Below are 22,724 nucleotides of genomic sequence, written 5' to 3'. Positions count from 1 at the left end.
GAACTCAGCCCCCAGCCTGGGTTCCAGTCCACAGCCAGGGGACACACACAGCCTCGGCACCTGATGGGTTGGGAGGGGCTTCCTTGCTGGTTTTACTCGCAGTTTCGGGGTCTTGTTTTAGTCTTTTTCGAACCTCGAATTGTTGGCAACTGCTAGCTTCAGCTTTTTCTTTTGCCCTGTCCGGGTTTGGAAGCCGCGAGAAAGCGGCTCTCTTGTTCTGTGGAGTCACGATGTCGTGGTCTCATAGGAGAACGAACTAGAAAGCCTATTTTTAGCAGAGTCTGAGGGTCTTTGTCTCCCCCCCCCATTTTTGAACTCTGGAGAATTGGGGACACGATCTCCCCACTTTGAGGCCTGACGCCCTTGGGAAGCTGAGTCCCAGGAGGGTGTCCGCTAGGCCCCCCTGGAGGAGGGCAGGGCTGGGGAAGCCCTTAACGGCTGTCAGTTCTCTGCGAAAGGCTATGGCCTGAGAGGCTAGGAGGGACGGGGTCCTGGGTGAGCATGGCCACACGGTGGTCATATCCTTCCGAAGCCTCATGGGACCAGCTCTTATGGCACAAAGGGCGCTCGGAGGTTGGGGTGACTTCGTTGGCTTATGTTTCTGAGCATACGACACCATCTGGCTGCTCTCTGTCTCTTTCCCTTTGCAGATGTTCCCCCTTGGCGAATAACGCTTACTGGAAATATTGTGACTTTTAACTGCAAACTGGTGCTTAATTTTTAATTCTGGGCTGATTAAACAACGAAACAGCCGTTTTCCTCTGTCCGGGAGGCAGGCTCACACAGGGGATCGGGGCGGGGGTGTTTGCTAACACCAGTCATTCAACATGTGTTTATTGAGCACCTGCCTTGGGCTCTGTGCCCTGTTCAAGGCCTTGGCACACACAGAGAACAGGACAGACAGGGCAGTGGAAGGAGACGGCAGGTGGACCAGATAAATAATCAAATCCTGGGGAGAGATAGAGGTGGAGGAGGGGGTGGAGCCTCCGGGCGGGTGTTGGCAGAGAGGTTTTGGGTTTTAAGTCAGGGGGTCAGGGATCGCCCCATCAGGAAGGTGGCATTGGAGGAAAAGCCTGGGGGAGGCAGCATCTGCCCTGGGGGAAGGCGTTCTGGGTGGACAGACAGTAGGGGCAAAGGCCCTGGGGCCGGTCTGCACCTGGTCCCACGCTGGGCAATTACTTTCTACCATTTAATTTACTAGTTGCAACAACCCTGGGAAGCAGGTTCTGTCATTAGACCTGTTTCATCGACTAGGACGATAAAGCCTGGGGAAGTCAGATCACCCCTCGCAGGTGGGGTGCTGGGCATAGCTGTGGATTGGAGCCCCCCAGTTCAGACACTGTACCCATGCCCTTAACCAGCACCGCCATGCTGCCTCCCAAGCACAGATGCAGAAAGCTGTTTCGTATCTGTATTTATTTTGTTTTTGTGGATTTGGTTTTTATTTTTAATTGAGATGAACATCCCACACCATGCAATTAGCCATTTTAAAGTAAACAGTTCAGTGGCATTTAGTACATTCAGTGTTTTACAAACACCAACTCTAATAGTCTCAAAACATTTTTGTCACCCCGAAAGGAAACCTCATACCCATAAAAAGCAGTTGCTCCCCATTCTTCCTCATTCTGGAAACCTCTGGAAGCCACCATATGTGCTCTGTCTCTGTGGATTTACCCGTTCTGGGTAGATCATGTAAATGGAGTCATATTTAATTTTTGCCTATGCATGACCTTCTTGTATAGAAAACTCCAAAGACCACACACACACACACACACACACACACATAGTCACAAAACCTGAGCAGTGAACAGTGAGTGTCCTTCCTGAAGCCTGGGCTCCTCATCCAGTGCCCTGGGTGTGATGAATATAAGTACGTGTGTGTGTGTATGTGTGTGCGTGTGAGTCTTCACACTCCATGCCATCCACCTGCTCTTTGCCTCTGCCATGGAACGGGGTGCCCTTTCTAGTTGCTGTCTGCAGAGTTGGTCCGGGGCCCGCGCTGCCCCGCACACAGGAGAGCACCTGCCCCACACACAGGGGATCACCTGCCCCACACACAGGGGATCACCTGCCCCGCACACAGGAGAGTGCCTGCCTCGCACCTGCTTTGGTGGCCAAGTCTCTATTGGCACTTCTGTGGCCGGCTGTGTGGCCAAGGAGGAGGTCTCTCATCGGAGCCTCTGGTGGTCAACTTGGCCTCACCCTGCTGGGGGACCTCCTGTTTCTAGGTCTCCCCCCACCCATCTGTGGTGCGAAGCGTCCGGCCTTACTGAGGGGCTCCGCACACGGAGGTCTTCCCTTCCCTAGATCTGGTGTTCTTTGAGAGACCGTGTATGCCCAACAGCCTGCGTTTCTTGAATTAGGAGGAGATTTTACTTCCAAATAGAAGAGTATCTAATGGCTACAGGGCTCTTGCTGCGAGAGGCAGGGTAAGGTAACCATGACCATCAGGGTTGATATAGGTCTAGCCGGGAGCCAAGCAAAGGTGATGTTTGGGCTGGTTACGTGGGCCCCTTCCTGGGGCGAACGGAGGTGTCCCTGTAGGTGTTTCCACTGTGGGAAGAGCTCCTGGATCCCTGCTCTTGCCTTTGAGGACCCTTAGGTCTGAAGACACCTCAGTTTCCGGTAACTGACTTGCTTGTCTCCAAGGATGCTTCTGGCACTTTCCTTGGCCATCTTTGTGGGGTTGGTACCTTGTGGTCCCAGGGGCTCCTTCTCCCCCTGCCTCCCTTTTCTTCGCTGTTCCTCCTCTGTGGCCTCTTTGTGTCTTTGTGCCTGTGAGGAAAGAGACCAGGACAGATTCTTGATGCTGCTTGGTGAGGGTTGCTGCTTTGCCCAGTGCCCTGTGCAGCTCCTGCTTTAACACCACTGTTTACACTGCAGAGGAAGGGAAGAGGTCACCGTGCTTTTGTTGACTCTTTCCTGGCCTTTTCCTCCATCCACTGTCTTCCCCACAGGGGTTCCCGCCTCCTTTCTGAAGGAAAAAGGATACAAAGAAGCCACCTGTGACGGCCTGGGTTTCCCGGGAAGCAGATTCAGACATTGGAGCGTGTAGGGGGCTCCCAAGGGGGAGCCCTGGGGAGGAGGGCTCCAGCTGCAGTGCAGGCCGCACAGGCCTGGGCCCACCCCACAGGGAGCACAGAGCTGCAGAAGCCCTTCAGAAGCGTCCTGAGTTCAGGGGAGCTATCCAGGCCTTCACGCTGCCCCCCCCCCGCCAGGTTGGTCATTAAGTGTGGGCCGCCCTGTGGCCTCAACCTTGGCCGAGGTAGCCCCGTGCAGCTGGGGCAGAGCCCGAGGGAAGGACGGGCGAGGCCCCCACCTCAAAGTGGCTGCCACAGGCCGCCCCCCGTCCCCCTCCTGTCCTCAGGCAGATAAGACCCCTTTAGGAGTGACCTTTGGGCTCCGTGACCGATCCTGGCCACCGTCTGTTTAGGGCCGGTGGCGCACTAGGCTTTGGGGATGTGGCCTGCGTTACCCTTCACAGTTAAATGCCAGTACTCTGTTCCTGGTGGAGAAACTGAGGCCCATGACTTGCTCAAGACCACACGGGTCTACATGGGTAGTGGTGTATCACACCAGGTGGGCTCTGGCACTTCCCATAGGGGACCCGCTGGTCTGTCGCTCTGTTTGTCCCTCCGGTTTCACTCTGCACGCAGCCACCATGGGGGTGTCGTGGGCTTTGAGCCTGGAGGACCTGTGCCTTCCCTCCGGGCTGTGAGCCTGGGGATCCGTCACTTGTAACGCCCCCCGGGAGGGTACCAGGTCCTGAGTCTGAAGTGGAGGCAGCTCTGCCGGATGTGGTCAGGCATCAGGGGTGGAGAGGCCAGAAGAGGTTGGCTGGGGGGGTCTCCCTCACCCGGTAAGTGGGTGGGCAGGCTCCTCCCCACCCTGCACAGAGAGAAGAGGCTGCCTCTGTCCTTAGTTTTCCTGTTTCCCATGGGCCTTCCGGTTGTAGCCGCAGACCCGCCTGTGCTTGGGAACCAGTAAACAGGTGTGACTCTGCCCGGGAATGGCCCCGCCCCTGCCGGGGGCCAGGGAGCCCGTCACACTTGATGTCTTATGACTAGAAGCCACGAGGTTCGTTCGCCGCCATCCAGACCAGGACTGTGTAACTGTGCTAGCTGCTCCTTTGCAGCAGACAGTCTCGCAGACCTCGGGCGGCACACGGATGGTCCTAATACCCTTTGAAGCACGCCCTGTCTGACTTCATGAGCAGCAGATGCTTGAAATGTGGGGCTTACCTCTAGCCCCGGATGAAAAATTGGGGGTGATTCCAGAGTGCTCTTCCTGGCAATCCTGTAATAGGGTAGCCTTCCTCCCCAGAATTCCAGGACAAGAGGCCGGCATGTACCCTAGAGGTCCCTGTGACACCCCCCCCCCCCATCCCCACTAAATATCAGGCATTTCAGTAAAGCCAAACCAGGGGCTGAAGTAGAAGTGAAGGTACAAGAAGCATCTGGCTCAGGACCAAGCGTGGTTCCCTGGGCGCTTAGGTTCCTTCCAGAGACTCAGGGCCACAGTGTGGACCTACCTGAAGCCCGGCTTTCATTGATGTGGAAGTGAATTTCTGAGCCTCTGGTAACTCTCGTAAATGCCACCCAAGACCCTGGTTCTGCCTATCCACCCCCTCAGTCCTGGGACAGAGAGACACCCCCAGTCTTTTAGAAATCTCCTTCTCAAAATCAGGAAGGCATATCGTGTTTACTTTTCTAGGGAGGTACAGGATATGTCTATCGTGGGTGCCCGCAACATGAACGTGCCCGTGTCACCCGCTGGAGGCACAGACGTGGCTGGCGGTGACCCCGCGTTTCCCTCGCTGTGGCCAGGGAGCCACGCTGAGCTCACGGCCCTCCGTCACGCCAGCCTCCCTGCTGGGCCCCCAGCTCTGGGAACTGCCCCCACCCCCCACCCAGCTGCCCAGGCTCCTTGTCTTGGCCCTTCCCCAGCCAGCGTCCTTCTGGCTCACCTAGAATGTGCCTGCCCCTGTGACCCCACACCCGGAAAGGGGGGTTCTTCAGCTGGAACCCGACGTCAGGTTCCCACGGCATCGGCCAGGTCCCATCACGCTGCCTCTCTGCCGTCCTGCCTCCTCGGGACAGTATGTTTCGGCTCTATTCCTCTGTGACCAGGAAAGAATGCCTTGTTTTTTTCTATTCATAATCCACGCCAGGAAGCTGATCTTCTGACAGGACAGTTTCTTGCCAGAGGGTTAAAAACGAACATATCTCTTTACACCTTTTTTTTTTTTTTTAAGATGTATTTATCTATATTTTAGAGAGAGAGAGAGAACAAGAGAGCAAGAATGAGAACATGAGCGGGAGAGACAGAGGGAGAGAGAATCCCAAGCTGACTCCCAGCGGAGCACGAAGCCCTACGCAGGGCTCGATCCCACGATCCTGAGCTCATGACCTGAGCCGAAACTAAGAGTTGGATGCTTAACTGACTGAGCCGCCCCAGTGCCCCTTCTTTATGTCTTTTTTTTTTTTTTTAAAGATTTTATTTATTTATTTGACAGAGAGAAATCACAAGTAGATGGAGAGGCAGGCAGAGAGAGAGAGAGAGGGAAGCAGGCTCCCTGCTGAGCAGAGAGCCCGATGTGGGACTCGATCTCAGGACTCTGAGATCATGACCTGAGCTGAAGGCAGTGGCTTAACCCACTGAGCCACCCAGGCGCCCCTTCTTTATGTCTTTTGACTTATGACTGCCACCTGGGACACGAGGAAACCAGGTGTTCTGGGCCTGATCCCACCAGGAGGCCCAGGCATGGCGGTGGGCAAGCTGTTCTTCCTCTGAGGGCTTATCCCAGCCCCAAGCGCTGTGTCTGTGGCTCTGGGTCCCATCGGAGGCCTGGCTGTTAGCTGACTGAGGAACCCAGGGATGGGGGAGCATCCATGTCAGTAGCGGTGAGAGCCCGGAAAGGCGGCGGGGGCTGGACGGCCTGGCCTTCCCCCCCCTCTCCCGGACGTCTACGGAGGTGAAGCCCAAGTTTGTATTTTTAGTTACAGTTACGTTGTCTGTTGCAAACGGTCATCATCTTGACTTTAGGTATCTGGAAAATACATACCGTTAAACCAAGAGCCATGAATCACTGACGTGCTACCATCCTGAGGACAATCAGTGTGGTGGTTTCCTGCAGGAAGTTTCCAGAGCAGAGCCAGAGCCCGCCGTGAATCAGGATGCGTCATATGTGTGTTCGTGGCTCTCTGGCCAGACGTAGAAGCAGCGACTCAGCCAGAGGTCACCCACGGGGCTCTGCAGAGGGTGTCTAAGGAAAGCAGGATGAGGAAAGGAGAGAGCTCTAGGAAAACATCACACGCAGGATGTTACGTCTGTCACCCACCCTGGAGGCCTTTTGGAGGCTCTCGTTCTAATGACACGTGGGGTCAAGTTGGGGGGACAGCGGGTTGCATCGGCCACGGGGCTTGCTGGCCTTGTTTTCCCTCGTGTGCCCCAGGATTCCTCCGTGGACTCCCGTGATGGCCTTGGTGGTGCTGGGTCCGTGGACACTGGACAGTGACCTCAGGGCCTGGCCCCGTCCGGGGCCCACACAGCAGGTGCTTGGAGGATGTCTGTTGGAGGAATGGAGGGGCTTCTGTTGGGACGTGAAGGGAGACGAGGGTGGGATTTGTAGCTGCCGTTATGGCTCTGAAACAGTGGTGCTAAAGTGTGTCGCTGTGCACTGGCCACTTTTTTTTTTTTTTTAAGATTTTATTTATTTATTTGACAGAGAGAGATCACAAGCAGGCAGAGAGGCAGGCAGAGAGAGAGGAGGAAGCAGGCAGAGCAGAGAGCCCAATGCGGGGCTCCATCCCAGGACCCTGGGACCATGACCTGAGCCGAAGGCAGAGGCTTTAACCCACTGAGCCATCCAGGCGCCCCCACTGGCCACTTTTTTAATCATCACATGCCATTGGCTTATTCAGTCCTTCCAATAAGCCCATTATGCTAGGCCCATTTCGTAGGCGGGCCAGCTGAGGTACACAGAAGTTAAGTAACCTGCCGGACACATTAATCAAGGAGCTTGGCTGAATCTGAGGCCTTGACAACCCCGTGGTGCTGCCTGTCCGCTCCTGGGAGTGCAATGGCTTTCTGATAAGGAGAACTTTCGGGGGGAAATGCAGCCCCGAGTCGGTCAGGGCTGAGGTCTTCCCCTTCTGTGGTGGAGGGAGGCAGGGCATGGAGGGGCACCTGGGCTGGCTGGAGGAGCCGTGCCCGCACCAGCCCCTCCCTGCCGGCCCGAGATGGAACCACGAGGCTCAGAAGGACACCGAGGCCATGCAGTGACCTTGACTGCCCATGACCCCTGGGACCCGCTGACTTGTGTTTCTCTGTGAGGTGTCGGTTAGGACCAGCACGTCTTGCTTTCAGGGAGCTTATGACACCCCCGAGTGTTGTGGGCCAGGGTAGGGGTGTGCCTGGATGCCTCGGTCTGAGGATCAGTGTCAACCCTAGGACTGGGCAGGGATGCTTAGAACCAAACATGGGACGACACGACGCTTAGAGTCCATCCGGCAAAGCGAACAGAAACCTTACCCGACAACAGAACAGGCCTCCAGAATTCCCAGGGCGCGTCAACGGCAGGATGGTACTTGCCAGCAAATATTTATATCGGCTCCAGGTTTTGTTTTTCATTTGTCCCCTCCCAGGGAAACCAGCTGGACACGGAACATCAGGGTCACGTTGGAAGGCTGGAGACTTTCTGCTGGAGTGTCTCAAAGGGAATACTTCAGGGTCGGCGGCCAGGCTATTTTTAAGCTTTGAGAGCCACGAGTTGAGACTTGGCCAAGTTCCTTCCTCCTCTTTCTCGGTCTGTGACTCAACTCTGCGTGTCCCAGGAGAGCGAGGACTGGTTACTCCCGGTTACTGGAAGTCTTTTGGGAGCCTGTCAGGGACCTAGGGCCTCTCTCCCCCACACATGCATTTGCGGTCTATAGAAAGTTCTGGAAGCCTGCTCTGAGGCCATCTGTCACTGGAGAGGAAGGGCCTTGAGTTCAGTGTGTAGCTGCCCTTCGGCTGACCCTGGTAATTTGAGGACGAGTGGACAGGGCACTCCTCTTACAATGTGGGCCCTGAGTCTGGGGGTGAGCTCACGTCACAGCAGGCTCTGGGCCCGACAGCACGCAGTGGTCATTCTGGCGTGCTGAGAGAGTAGCACGCTTGCCTCTTGCTGACTGGAGGCCCTCTGGTAGTAGTAGCAGCTTGGCTTTTGTTCCAAGCCTCAGCCTCCCTCCCAGCAGGGTGGAGCCCAGCTGTGGCCCATCTGCCGATGGGATGGCCCCAGCTCGCCCAGGGCTTAGGGGTGGAGCTTTTGCATGGCTGAAATGTCACCTGTCCTGTTCCTGTCTCCCCTATGGTGGCTTGCCTTGCTTCCTGACGAGGCAGGGAGGTACTAAATTTAGAAAGATGGACTTGGGGGCAGCCTAGCTGATGGCTGTCCGTGCCGCACCCCTGGGGCGTTTACTGACAGAAGTCCCGTCACTGTAAACATGCTGGGGACAGGACAGCGGGAGGCCGGCCTGCCTGTGCCAGCTTGGGCATCCTGCTTTGGTTCTTTTGCCCTTGGATTCCTCACCTCGTGGGCACTAGACGTCCTGAGCTCGATATAATTCTCTTCCCTTCCCTGGGCTGCGAGCCTCCGGAGGAACCTGTGAGAGCACTGTCCCCAACTAGGGTGACTCTGAAATACCTCCCTGCTCCTAATAATGCTTGTCGTCCTCCGTCTCAATCACGAAGCCAAAATGACATTTTGGGGAGGGAAAACCCCTTAAGCTATATAAAAAGCCCCACTTAAATAAGGAAAATGAAGAAATAAAACCTGGGTAGTTTCTGTCTTGCTTAGATACACAGAGCTCTGGAATCCTGAAGCGGGGGTTGTGGGTGTGACCCCGTAGGGGTCACCTGCCCCTCACCCCAGCTCTACCCCAGACCCTTCACTCACCTCTGTCCATCACCACATCCAGTTCCAAGCACAGAGAACACACTCCTTCGGTTGCAGTCATTATGGAACAGCTACTGTACACAGGAGACGGGATTAGGATCGGCGGAGCTTCCTTCCTCTGCTGGGATGTGGGCTCCCTCAGAGTGGGGTGTCCGTTCTGTTCATTACTGTGTCTCAAGGCCCCAGGCAGTGCCCGGCCCACAGTGCTCGTCGAATGAGCGAGTGAACCCCGTGGCCAACAGGAGGATGGGGACGGTCCCCAAGTCCCTCCCGAGGGCTGGGGCTTTGCGTGTGGAGATTACCACTAGGGTGGGCATGCACTCCAGTGCCGGTCCACACCTCCCACGCAGGTGCTGGAGAGTTCTAGGCCGGCAGGAGCACCAGGGTAACCTCATAACCTCACCCTGACCAGGAGGGACTCCGATGAATTCTCCCACCGGGCTGGAAGTTGCTTCGGGTAGCCTTCTGGGGGCTGGAGGGGCTGGAAGAGGTTGGATGCTGGGGTTTGTCTGGGCGGAAGCTTTGCAGAGCTCCAGGGACCAAAGTCCTGGGGAAGCTGGGACGGAAGCAGGGAGACCTGCTGGTAGACGTGTTCCTAGCCGAGAAGATGTTCATATTCTACTAAAGTAGAATTTGAGGAACTGCGTGGAGGCTTTGGATCTACCCTGGGCAGACACCTCGACAGTCTCGTGCCTCAGTTTCCCCATCAGGAAAATGTGGACATGGCCATTGTGAAGACTAAATTAGTTAGCAGAGATCTGTGCCCGTGAGTTGGAGAGCTGCTAGCCGCAGGCATTAGCCAAGCACTTGGACTCGTGGCTGGTCCGAATGAGATGTGCTCCAAGTGTGAGGTACAGTCTGGGGATCTGAAGATGTGGTGTGGGAAAAGAAATGTAAAGTAGCTCGTTAACATTTTTACGTCGATTCTGTGTTTAAACAAGAATACTTGGGACGTGCTGGGCTAAGTAAATTGTACCTTTAAAATCAGTTTCACCCATTTTTTAAAAAGGATTTTATTTATCTATTTGACAGAGAGCAAGCGAGCACACAAGGAGGCAGAGAGGCAGGCAGAGGGAGGAACAGACTCCGCGCTGAGCGGAGGGTTCAAGGCAGGACTCGATCCCAGAACCCTGGCATCATGACCTGAGCCGAAGGCAGACGCTTAACTGACTGAACTACCCAGGCACCCCACTTTCACCTATTTTTGCTCTTTAAGTGTGGCTACTTGAAAATAGAAACTTACAGGCAGCCTGCGCTTTTTTTGTCCGTACCCGCTGTGCTTCCTAAAGCATTTGGAGTATGGCCTGTGCGGACTGCTGGCTGGGCAGGCACTTAATATTATTGTTTGCTTCCAAATATGAAAGCATCTTTACGTTGTCCCATCTGAAGGCCACGCCCAGTGGGGCTGTTCTGATCCACAAATGCTTAAACAGGAAGATTGTAATATGTTCCGTTGCCAGCCCCTGAAACGAGCCCACTGAGGCCATACGCCCATTGTAGGAGGGGCCAAGACGGCTCTCACAGCCCCTGAAGTGGGTCTTTTCTGATGGAGGAAGAAGGTACTTTGGGGTCCGAGGTGGTGGTGGCGGTAGCTGAGCCAGTTTTCCAAGACCTTTGTAACACACTGAGTCTGAGAGAAAGGAAAGACAGTGTTTCTGGCAAGAGAGGTGGGAGAGGCCCTCTGGGATTGGGATTGGGCTCTGCTGGGCCCCGGCCAGCATGGGCCCACACCCTGCCCCTCTGGCTGGGCTCTGGAGGCCTTACCTTGGCCTGGGGAGAGTGGCCAAGTTGGGTGGCCTTCCAGGCAGCCTCCAAAGGACTGATTGTCTGCGGCCTCTTCTAGCATGGCTGACGCCTTCCTCTCTGGTGGTGGGGCTGAGACAGAGGCCCTTTGGTGGCTGGCCTCGGAGGTCAGGCCATTTTCAGAGCCAATCATTCCTCCTCTGCCCGTGGCCCCTGGCCACCACCCCGCAGAGTCACCCATGCCTGAGGTGTGGGTGTGGGGAGCAGCAGCCCTGCCCGAGTTTACAGCCAGAGAGCAAAGGAAGCAGGGCGGGGTGGGGGGGGGCAGGAAGAAAGGAACCGATGTGGAGTAAACCAGCAGGGCCTCAGCCCAGCTGTGCACTCTGTGGGGTTTCCACCTCTGCACTGGATACTCAGGGGCAGGCCCAGGGCTCTTCTGCTGCATGGCCTTTTCTGACCCCGCCGTAGAAGTGACTGGGTGTCACTTCTGCTATGCTCCCTTGGTCAAAGAGTGCCAAGCCCTCCCCTATTCATGGCGCATTCCCCCCACCTCTGGTTGGAAGATGTGTCAAGGAATTTGCAGCTGTGTTTTTTAAAAATTGCACTTACATTCCCTGAAATGTGCTGTGGGATGGGGTTTACACTAAAATGCTCGCACCCATGTAACGGGTGCTCCTGTCTAGATCTAGAAGAGTTCCAACCCTGGGAAGCTCCCTCGTGCCTCTTCTAGTCAGTGTCCACCCCTCCCCAACACTATTCTGACTTTTTCATCATTTATTAGTTTTACCTGTCCTAAAACACAATATACACGTATTTATACGGTGTTCACCTATAGCCGATCCTCATTATTCACGGATTCCGCATTTGCGAATTTGCCTATTTGCTAAAATTTATTTGGAACCCCGAAATTCACTCGTGGCTTTCTGGCAGTTATCTGAGGACTCGCACAGAGGTGTGGCCCCACACACAATCCCAGCTGAGGGTGAGCGGGGCCGTGCTCTGCCTGCTTGTTTTGGGCCTCATCCTGTAAACATGCGTCTTCCTTGCCGTCTCTTTAGTGCCGTGTTTTTCGCATTCTTGGGCTCTTTGTCGGTGAATTTTATGTTCGGAATGTTCCCCAAGTGCAGTGCTGCCTGGTATTCCTGAGTTCAAGGAGGCTGCACGATGTGCCTCATGGGCACTGTCATGCTTATCTAACCTGTGCTAGATAAGCTTCCTTCAGGCGCAGAGTCCTGGTGCTGTGGGCCCTGAGTTCAACCTTAATGAAATCAACAATGCATATTACATCAGGTGTCTTTCAGCAGAAGCACAGATAAAACAAGGTTATGTACTGATTAGTTGATGAAAAGGTTGTGCCCAGAGGCTGGCAGGAACCTAACCCTATATTTCCTCTGGGAGCAAGGTTCACTATTCGCTAATCCGGTATTTGCAGTGACTTTGTGGAGCCTTGTACATAGTGAATATCGAGACTTGACTGTAGATCTCTTTTGTCTGGAATAGTTCACTCAGAGATTGTGACGTTCACCTCTCTTGCTGTGTGTGTTCCATGTCTGTCCTTTTTGCACTGCGAAGGAGTATTCCATTCCACAAGTGCGCAGTTGGTTTTTCCATTTCCCTGCGGAGGAATGTTTGGGTTCTTTGGCTCGGGGGCTGAATAATAAGTCTGCTGGGCTGGGATCGTTTGTGTGGAGATCTGCTCTACCCACTTCTCCCGGGTAGATGCCCAGGAGTGGAATTGCTGGACCATACAACAGGAGGATATTTAGCATTTCAGCAGCTGCCAACAAGCTTTCCAGAAGCGCCCTGCCCTGTAACAACCCCCTCCCTCTGCCACAAGCCGTGTGTGAGAGCCCTTCTGTGGTTCTTGACCGGCTGTGTCACAGGTTTCTTTTGGGCTCTGCCCCATGGGTGACTTTCTAAACCAGCTCCTCTCTGACCTTCTGACCTGGTGTCACTTGACTGACACCCTACCAGCTTCTTCTGTTGAAATACAGTGATTTTCATCCCTTTTTTTTCCCTAAAGGTATGGTTAATAATCTTTTTTTTAAAAATTATTTATTTGACACACAGAGATCACAAGTAGGCAGAGAGGCAGGCAGAGAGAGAGGGAGAAGCAGGCTCCCCGCTGAGCAGAGAGCCCGATGCGGGGCTCGATCCCAGGACCCTGAGATCATGACCCGAGCCCAAGGCAGAGGCTCAACCACTGAGCCACCCCGGCGCCCTCATCCCTTCTTTTAATGCTCACAAGGCTTTGATCCTCCACCCCCAGCTTTCACGAACACAGAACACTTCTGTGGTTTTTGCCATTTCTAAAAACTTAAGCACAACTAACTGTGGGAAAGTCAGAAACTCTGAACAAACAGAAATCATGATAGAAGGGGCCCGTCATTCTGACTAGGGGTGGTCACTGTTGAGATAGGCTTTCGTTCTTGCACACACAGATATTTCATTTTTTAAAAGATTTTTATTTACTTCTTTATGTGTAGGAGAGAGAGAACAGCCTGGGAGAGGGGCAGAGGGAGAGGGAGAAGCAGGCTTCCCACTGAACAGGGAGCCCAATGAGGGGCTCCATCCTGGGACTCCGGGATCATCGATCATCGATCGGAGGCAGACGCTTAACCGACTGAGCTACCCAGGCGCCCCAGATAGTTTATTTTTAAGTATCTGAGTGAACGAGTGTGAACTTTGTTGGAGAATCGAGTCTTTGGCAGGAGTTGTCCTGGTGGAGGGCCCCTTGGGATGCCCGAACACCACGCTCAGAAGCCAGCCAGTGAACCTATTCCTCCTTCAGCTGCTTGTTGGAATTGCTACTTCTGTTCAGTTTCTGGTACCCACTGGGAGGCTTTATGTCAGCCCACCGGCGTGATTTTTTTTGAAGGCCAGCCAGAGTCCAATTTTATGTAGTCCTTAGAGAATCAGAGTGGAGAGCTGGGGGCCACAGGAAGCTTTTCTCCGGACCCTCCGGACAAAGCCCTCTTCGCTCCTCCGGGGAGCCCGCCGCAGGAGGGAGCTCCCTGCCCAGGGGCGGCCAGAGTGTAGGTCGCTTCTGGTGGTGAGCCAGTCTTCCCTCTGTCCAGCCAGCAAGCAGGCTTCCTTAGGATCGGACTTAGTCAGTCGCCGGACCAGTCCCATGGAAACAAAACAGGACCTGTCCCTGTTTAGCTTTGCCTCTGCATGTGGGTGTCTACCTTGTTTTCTGTATTGCATACTTTAGTGTTCTAATAATATTTGTGTGAACATTTTTGTTTTTTGTGCCAGCTCTGTTGAGAGGTAATTCACACACCATAGCCCATCCTTTGAGAGTATACAATTTGGTGGTGTAGCCGCCAAATGTATACTGTACATGTATATATGTTTATCCTGTATATGTCTATAAAAATGTTTTATTATTTATTTCTAAAGATTTTATTTATTTACTTTGAGAGAGAGCGAGCAAGAAAGATCACAGAGGCAGGGGGGAAGCTGACTCCTTGCAGAGCAGAGAGACTATTGTAGGGCTCGACCTCAGAACACTGAGATCGTGACTTGAGCTGAAGGCAGACACTTAGCAGGCTGAGTCACCCAGGTGCCCCCCAGCCCAGTATGTGATTTTAGAATATCTTTCTCACCCCCCAAAAGCGAGACCTCCCCCACTGGCAGACGCTCCCTGCTTCTTCTCCCCCAGTCCTAGGCAGGCGCCAATCTACTCACCGCCTCTGTGCGCACCCATTTGGGGCCGCATCTTTGATTTTTTTGCTTAGGAAAAATCCTGTTAAATTACTGGGTCATGGGGTGCCTGGGTAGCTCAGTGGGTTAAGCCTCTGCCTTCAGCTCAGGTCATGATCTTAGGGTCCTGGGATCAAGCCCCTAATCAGGCTCTCTGCTCAGTGGGGAGCCTGCTTCCTCCTCTTTCTCTCTCTCTCTCTCTCTCTGCCTGCCTCTCTGCTTACTTGTGATCTTTGTCTATCAAATAAATAAATAAATTCTTAAAAAAAAATTACTGGGTTAGGTGGTGTGAAAGTTTTTTAGGGCTTTTGCCACGTGGTGCCACACCGCTGTCCCGAAGCCTTGTCCACATTTAGGCTTGCACCAGCTCCGCGAGCTGCACCTCCGTGACACTGTCATTGTTCCTCGTCTTTGCCTGAGGGCCAGTGACGTGTGGTATCCCATGTTGCACGTGGCTCCTGGCAAGGGGGAAGACTGTTTCCTCGGCTGATCGGATCTGGGAAGGGTGCCAGTGGTGGGGGGTGGAGACGGGCAGTGGGGGAAGGATGGAGGAGGGGGAGCCTAGAGGCGCAGGGCGGGGTGCTGCCGAGCCGGGCGGGGGTGCAGGCCCTGCTCAGGGGCCCCTTGAACTCTGTGTTCCTGTGGGGAGTGGAGGGCAGGGAAGGGTTGAGGCCCAAGAACGGGAGTGCCCTGGGGCCGCCTGGAACCCATGGGCAGCGTGGCAAGGCAAGCTCTAGCCTGCAGGGATTAGGAAATTGAGGCGGAAACTTCCTTCCCCACCGCAATGGAAGTGAAGCCATCATTGGTTTCGAGCAGCTTTCAGAGTGAAGAAAGCAGGCTGGCGTAATGACCCCGTAACCCAGAATGGCCTTAAATACTTCCTTTGTGGCTTGGGGAGAGGTTCTCCCCTTGGCGCTGGAGCTTCAGGTGCATGGGAGAGAGGGCAGAGGCAGGTAGGAGGATGCTGGTTGTGTTATCTACACCCACAGCTCTTGACCTTGGCTGCCCCTTAGATCCATCTGAGGTGCACTGGCCGCATCCCCAGATTGGAACCAGAGTCTCTGGAGGTGGTGGTGGAGAATGACCATCGGCATGGTGGGGGGTCAGGGGGCCCAGCACCCACGGCCTCCGGGGGTGGGGGTTGTGAACTTCCGTGGAGCCAGGAGGAAGACTCTTGCTGGGGTCATTGGTCCAGCTCTGCCCCGAACGCTTGGCCCCTTTTGCAGAACCTGTTAACTCCCAGAGCCACCAGGGTCCACAGGCTGCAGCCTTCGGCCAAGGAAAAGCCTTGTTCAACCTGTGGCCAGCATAACTCGTTCACCTGTGCCCCACGGAGACTGCCCCCTCCCAGCCAACTCCCAAGCTTGACTGCCTGCCCTGGCCCCTGCCTTGATCCCTTTGCGGCACAGTAGGGGGGTCCTGGATGTGCGATCCCATGTGGTGTGTGGTGTCGGGGCGGAGTAGAAAGGATGCCCTGGGGTGGCCACTGTGGGGTGGGGGCGGCCACCCTCCTCATGGAGAGAAGAGCAGGCACCGGGATGGGGCAAGGCCCAGACCAGAGCTGGTGTTAAGGGGGTGGAGGCCGGGGAAGGTTGCAGGGCCCCGTGGGCTAGTCTGATGGAGCCTTCTTATTTCAAACCTTATCATACCAACCAGAGGTACCCCCTGGGTCGTCACCCGGGTTGGCTGTGTGTTTGGCCAAAGGAGGGCTGCAGGGTTGGCTGCCCAGCCATCCGCGGGAAGGAGGCAGGAGTCCTGTCATCTCCAAGCTTCACGCTGAGGCTGCTTTCTGGCCTCCCTGTTCGTCAATCCAGCCTTTGCAAGGGAGTGGGGAAGGGGCTGTGACCTTAACCCAAAGTTGCTTTTTGGCTCTGGGTGCCTGGGAGATCGTTTAATCCCAATTTGGGATAACTGATTTCACGTGGAACATGGCCCCGGCGAGGTGTGTCTGCATTTGATCAGTAATACTGTGTTACTGGTTCTCCAGTAGTTTTCCTGGAGCTTGGGAGGGTGCGGGGGGGTGGGGAATGCCCGGGGTCATAGTGAGAGCCGGTTCAGTCCCACTGAGGCCAGAGAGCTTTACCTTTCCTCTGTTCTATGGATTTGAGGTTTCACTGATTGACTGATTGATTGATTTGAGAAAAGTTTCTTTCTCTCTAAAGCACTTTGCGAACCACAGCTCTGCACAGAGAGGTGACATGAGCTGTCCGTCACCGGGCCCTTAGCAGGCCGTGGTAAGAACAGTAATCATCAAATGTCCAGTTCCTGGCTTTTTGTCCGCTTCCGGTGAATTGAAAAGCTCCTTTATTAAGGCCCATTCTCCCTGTTCTGGCTTCTTCAGGACATGACCATCCATGTTAGTTGTGTTCCGCCTGGTACCCAGTATTTCTTCTTAGCACCTGGAAGACCATAGAAAGCTCTGGACCAGTGCCAGAGGCCGTGCCTCTCCCTCTTCCCCCAGCCTCCTGGATGACAGGGATCAACCTTGAAGGAGCCCGTCAAGGGTTAAGGTAGGGGCTCTGTCTTCCAGGAGGTTCTGCCTGGAAGTGGCCCCAGGAGGTGTGAGCCACAGGGGTCCTCCGGACTCGGAGGCTCTCCCAGCAGGAAACCTGGCCCCTCCTGCAAAGCCTGGGGAGGGTCCCCCCATGAGTCTGGCCTGCTGCCTGCGGTGCATGACGGGACGTGTGTCTGTGTTTCCCTGTCCTTCCTCTCCAGCGCCACACACACCTCCTCGTTCAGGACTGTACTTCCTGTCGCCTCCCATGTCCCAGGGGCCCCGTTGGGAGTTTCCTCGTGTCCAGCCCAGCTGGCTCCTTGCAGCCACATTGATCATCCTAGCTGTGCACCTGCCTCTGGCTTTCTTACCTTTTCCCCAACCTGCACCACCCTCCCCTCCCTGGACTCTGCCTTTCGGATGCATCCAGTCCTTGTCCGGGACCTCCCCTGTGTTCCTTCGGTCTGTGGGGCTGCCAGAGCCAGAAGCTACCGGGTCTCCGCCCTCCTCGAGCTCATCGTCCTGTTAGGTAAGAGGAGACATAAACCGCGAGACCCACCTGGGCCACAAGCCATCAAAGACAGGTGGACGAGGCACTCAAACAGTCCTTGGTGGCTCTCGGCGTCCCGCCGTACATCATTTAAAACAGGAAAGTGTCCCTAGTCCTTGCCCTTTCCTGTGGGAATATTATGATTTTTAAAAGAATCCCAGATGGTCACTTTGGAAGGCATTTGGACAGTTTTTTTTTTTTTTTTTTTTTTCAAAATGCAACATACTCTTCCCATACATCCCGGCAATGTTGCGCTGTGGTGTTTATCCAGAAGAACTGAAAACACGTCTGCACCAATGTATTTATAGCAGCTTTCTTCGTAATTGCCCAAGCTTGGAGCAAGCCAGATGTCCTTCAGGAGGGGAACGGACACATAAACGGTGGTCTGTCCAGACAGTGGCGTCTTACCCAGCGCCGCTAAAGAGGAATGAGCCATCCAGCTGTGACAAGACGTGGGGGGACCTTAAATGCATATTACCGAGCAAGGCATGTCAATCCGAAAAGGCCACGTACCGTACGATGCCACTTCCATGACGTTCTGGAAAAGGCAAAACGATGGAGACACTAAGAAGATTAGCAGTTGCCAGGGGTTGGGGGAGGGAGGGAGGGATGAGCGGGGGGGAGCACGGAGGATTTTGAGGGCAGTGAAACTTTCCGTGTGCTGTTGTGATGATGGAGACGGGTCAGACACATTTGTGCAAACCCACTGGGTGTTCAGCAGCTCATGTAAGTTACGGACTCTGGGTGATGGTGTGTGAATGTGGGTTCATCCGTTGGAAGACATGTAGCCCTCTGGTGGGGGATGCTGATGGCGGGGGGAGGCAGTGCACATGGAGGGGGCAGGAATATACAGGAAATCACTCCCTTCTGCTCAGTTTTGTTTTTTTTTATTTGACAGAGAGAGAGATCACAAGTAGCCAGAGAGACAGGCAGAGAGAGAAGGGGAAGCAGGCTTGCCGCTGAGCAGAGAGCCTGATGCGGGACTCGATCCCAGGACCCTGAGATCATGACCTGAGCCGGAGGCAGAGGCTTAACCCACTGAGCCACCCAGGTGCCCCCTCTTCTGCTCAGTTTTAATGTGATCTTCAAACGGTTCTGACAAATCATTTCTGTTAATGGAAGTGCCAGAAGGAAGCCAACCAAAATGATAAATGTCATGGTAGAAAGAAGTCCCCACCAAGTCCAAAGATCTTTCAAAACACCCGCCCTCACCTGCCCCTAACCCCCGCCCCCGCCCCAGTTCCCCAAGCTCCTGTAGTCATCCTGGGAAGCAGAGGCCCCGGGCACAGGTACATTTTCTGCTGAGGTCTCATCGTGCCCAGGACCCCAGGCCGCGTCTCTGGTCGGGAGGGGTGGGTTTGGCCTCTGCCTCAGAGTTGCAGCCAAGAAAGGGCTGTGCTTGTCCCCCTTCCCCCCCGCCCAGCGAGCTTTATTTGTGGATTTGCTGGTGCCCCAACATGTGAAAACATGAAACTTGGAGCCCTTGGACCTTTTCTGCCTCTTTACTCTTTACTCTTTTAATCCCTCTTATAAATGCAGTGTGTGGGGACGCCTGGGAGGCTCAGTAGGTTAAACGTCTGCCTTCGGCTCAGGTCATGATCTCAGGGTCCTGGGATCAAGCCCCGCATCAGGCTCCCTGCTCAGCGGGGAGCCTGCCTGCTTCTCCCTCTCCTGCTACTGCTCCTCCTACTTGTGCTCTCTTGCTCTGTCTAATAAATAAATAAATCTTTTGAAAAAATAAATAAATGCAGTGTGTGAACTAGAGAGGACCCAGTGTCTACTTATCCCGACTTTGGGCATTCTTTTTAATCATTGAACATCTGTTTCTTTGCCTGTGAAGTGATTATAATGATGTTCTGTGGGTCTGTTATTAAAGGAAGAAACACATCTAAATTGTGCTCCACCATTCTAAAGATAGAGTCACAGGGCTGGATAACCTCCTTCCTGAGACGACCCAAAAAAAAAAAAAAAAAAAAACAAAAAAAAACCACCAACGAACCAAAACCAGACCAAGTGTTTAGACCAAAGGTTCTCAGGACACTGGACATCAGTCAACACAGAATGGTGATTTTTGAGAGACAGGAAGCAAGTGAGGCAGGCCCCGTGGTTGGCTGCCATGTGCTGCCTTGAGACAGAGTCCAGGCTGTGACACAGGGAAGTTGAGGCAGAGCCCGCTGGACTCCTGTTGTGTTCAGATGCAGCTGACAGTCCGAGGAGATAAAGCAGCTGGAGTGAGTAGGACTCTAGCAAATTCTTTACAAAGCATGCATCTGAGAAAAGCACTTGTATCCCTGTTACAAAAGTAATTCTCAGGGTGCCTGGGTGGCTCCATCAGCTGGGTGTCCGATTCCTGATTTCAGCTCAGGTTGTGATCTCAGGGTCATGGGATCGAGCCCCGCGTCTGTCTCTGTGCTCAACATGGAGTCTGCTCGAGATTCTCTCTCTTCCTCTCCCTCTGCCCCTCCCCCCTTTAAATAAATACATCTTTTAAAAGAATAAAAGTAATTCTCATAGCTTAACCAAAAAAAAAAAAAAAAAAAACCAGACAAAAGATCTGAACAGCCCCTTCCCTTCCCTAGAGACGATAGAGACAGTAAATTAACACATGAGAAGTTGCTCAGGCCATAACATCGTTCATCACTGGAAAAAGAAAATTAAAATCCCAAGGAGATGTCACTGTGGCCCTTGTAGAATGGATAAAATTAAACAGACTGTCATTCCAAGCACTGGGAAGGATGCGGAGAAATTAGAAGTCTGGTAAACTGCCGGCGGGGCTGTACGATGTTGAATTTCTCCGGGAATCAGTCGGGCATCTTCTTAGAAAGTTAAACGTATACTTACTGTAAGACCCAGCCGTTCAGCCCCTAGGTCTTGCCCCGAGAAGAAAGGAAACACATTTCTGTACGCACCCTTGTGCATGAGTCGCTGCGTTTACTTGTCACGGTCCCACCCTGGAAACATCTCAGCCGTCCATCCACAGGGCAGCAGAAAAACGCGTTGTGATGTGTTTGGACAGACACGGGACACTACGCAGCCATGGCAAGGAATGAACACTTCCTACGTGCAGCAAGAAGAAGCCGGACCGAAGAGCGTGCATATTTATATAACCTCTAGAAAACACAGACTCGTCTGTGATCCCAGAAAGCAGATCAGTGGTTGCCTGAGGAATGGAGGCAGGAGGACGTGCAAAAGGCACACAGTGGGGGAGAATCTTGGGGGATGGCGGGTGTGTTCACTGTCTTGAGTGTGGCAGTGACTTCGTAGGTTTCTAGAGCTGTCAAAGTTATCAAATTGTACACTTTATTCTTTTAAACTTTTTAATTAGATTTTATTTGTTTGTCGGAGAGCGAATGGGCACAGGCAGGGGGAGGGGCAGTGGGCGAGGGAGAAGCAGACTTCCCATCGAGCAGGGAGCCTGATGCAGGGACTTCGATCCCAGGATCCTGAGATCATGACCTGAGCCGAAGGCAGAGGCTCAACTGACTGAGCCACCCAGGCGTCCCCAAACTGTACACTTTAAATGTGTGATGTTTACCCTATGTGACTTATATCTCCTTAAAGCTGTTTTCCAAGAGGTCATGCTGGCTATGGTTTGGAGAATAGATTTCAGGCAGTGGGTCTAACTGCAGGGGAGAGAAATGCATGTCCCTCTCTTCTAAACCTGTAATTCCTTCTTCCCCTTACTTTCTTCCTGGTTTGTGAGCTCAGATGATAAGAGTAACATGGATGACATTTTTCTTCTTTTCCGCTGTTGGGCATTTCTCTAAAATCCTACAGCTAAGGGGCCACATGAAAGCGAAGGGGTTGAGTCGCCTTCTTGCTGAGCCCTGCCTGGCGAGGACTCTGTCTTCTCTTTCCCGGACCTGCTACTACTCACACTCGTGGTGCCCTGACACCAGATGTGCAGGCTTTCCTACCGCCACCAGTGGGCTGTCCCGAGACCCCATTCAGTTCTGACTCTCTTGACCCGTGGGTGGCACAGCCCTCGCAGACCAGGCTCCGTCCCACAAAACTGCCGTCACGGCAGCTCCCATCACAAGTCCCCATGGTTTCCTCCTCGAGCTCGACCATCACTAGAACAGCTCACGGAACTCAGGGAAACAGGGAACTATATAAAATCATTATTTTATAATAAGGCCTGTGCTAAAGGATCCAGAAGAACCAGCAGGAAGCAGGGGTGCATGGGGTGAGGTCTGGGCGGGTCCCAAGCGTGGGAGCTTCTGCCCGGTGGAGTAAGGGGATGGGCACTCTCCCGGCACGTGGACGCATGGGCCCTTTCAGAAGCTGTCCAAACCCCATGCTTTGGGGATTTTTCTGGCAGCTTCATGTAGACATGATGGATCATTAACTTGCTTTCCAGCCGTTCTCCCCTCTGGGAAGGATGGGGGTGGGGGAGGAAGTTCTAAGCTTCGAATCATGGGTTGGTCTTCCCAGCAACCAGCCGCCATCCGGGATGCTCCCATCACCAGGAAATTCCAAGGGATTTAGGAGCTCTGTGTCAGGAACTGGGGTCAAAGACCAAGTACTAGAAGGAACTGGGGACAGAGACCAGTGGATATATTTCTTAGGTCACGAGCCCTGGGCACTTAGTGAACTCCCAGGGCAGGTCTGCCGGTGACACTGGTCAGCGCTCCTATCACAGGGGGCAGATTCTAGTTTCCCACATCCTTGGGTGACCGTTCCCCGAGGGCAGTCACATCGCTCACCGTCCCCGGCAATCTAGAGGGAGCCTGGTTCCGAGCGAGTGACAGAGAAGCCTTTGTGGGCTGGGAGGGCAGGAGGGGCCGAGTGAGGGTCTGTGTGGGGGAAAGCCCTGTAGCTGGGGTCCCAGGTGGGAAGACAGTGCTGTGTGCCGGGGACAGGGCAGAAGGGGAGGTGGGCCGGGGTGGTTGGTGGGCGCTCTGGGGCAGGGCTGGGCTTAGGTTCAAATCTGCAAGCAGGGGGTGTATTGAATGTGAGAAAGGACACCCCCAGAGTGTGGTGGGAATCACCACAGCTGCCAACCCAATAGGAAGAACAGGACCTTTAGGTTGGAACCTGGGCTCGAATTCCGTCTCCCAGACCTACTGGCTGTGTGTCTGTCAGTTACAGGGCCTTTCTAGATTGTGAATAAAACGCGTTTATCCAACAAGTCCTTCACTGGATGGAAACTCCCATCATGAGGTTGGGTAGGTACGTTATTCCCGAGAATATGACATTTCCTTTTTTTTTTTTTTTTTTTTTCATTTTTTCCGACCAAAGGAAGACTAGACCTATTTCCTGCCTGTTTAGTACCTTCCTGTGCATGTACCACA

The 22,724-nt window shown here is 53.9% G+C and overlaps 1 protein-coding gene and 2 long non-coding RNA genes across 3 annotated transcripts in view; 2 read left to right on the top strand and 1 right to left on the bottom strand.

Annotated features, from left to right (window-relative positions):
• Positions 1–22,724, top strand: part of LIMD1 (LIM domain containing 1) — a 64,346-nt gene that overhangs the window by 2,978 nt on the left and 38,644 nt on the right. The gene's annotated exons all lie outside the window — the stretch shown is intronic.
• LOC309851026 lies at positions 1,402–4,686 on the bottom strand. The gene is made up of 2 exons (XR_014304592.1): positions 2,069–4,686; positions 1,402–2,022 (listed from the first exon to the last, which is right to left on the bottom strand). It is a non-coding gene; the product is annotated as an uncharacterized lncRNA (long non-coding RNA).
• Positions 5,661–9,922, top strand: LOC309851021. The gene is made up of 2 exons (XR_014304590.1): positions 5,661–5,755; positions 5,807–9,922. It is a non-coding gene; the product is annotated as an uncharacterized lncRNA (long non-coding RNA).

Source organism: Mustela nivalis, assembly GCF_964662115.1.
Source record: "Mustela nivalis genome assembly, chromosome: 1".
Lineage (NCBI taxonomy): Eukaryota > Metazoa > Chordata > Mammalia > Carnivora > Mustelidae > Mustela > Mustela nivalis.
This window is presented reverse-complemented; position numbering and strand designations above follow the sequence as displayed.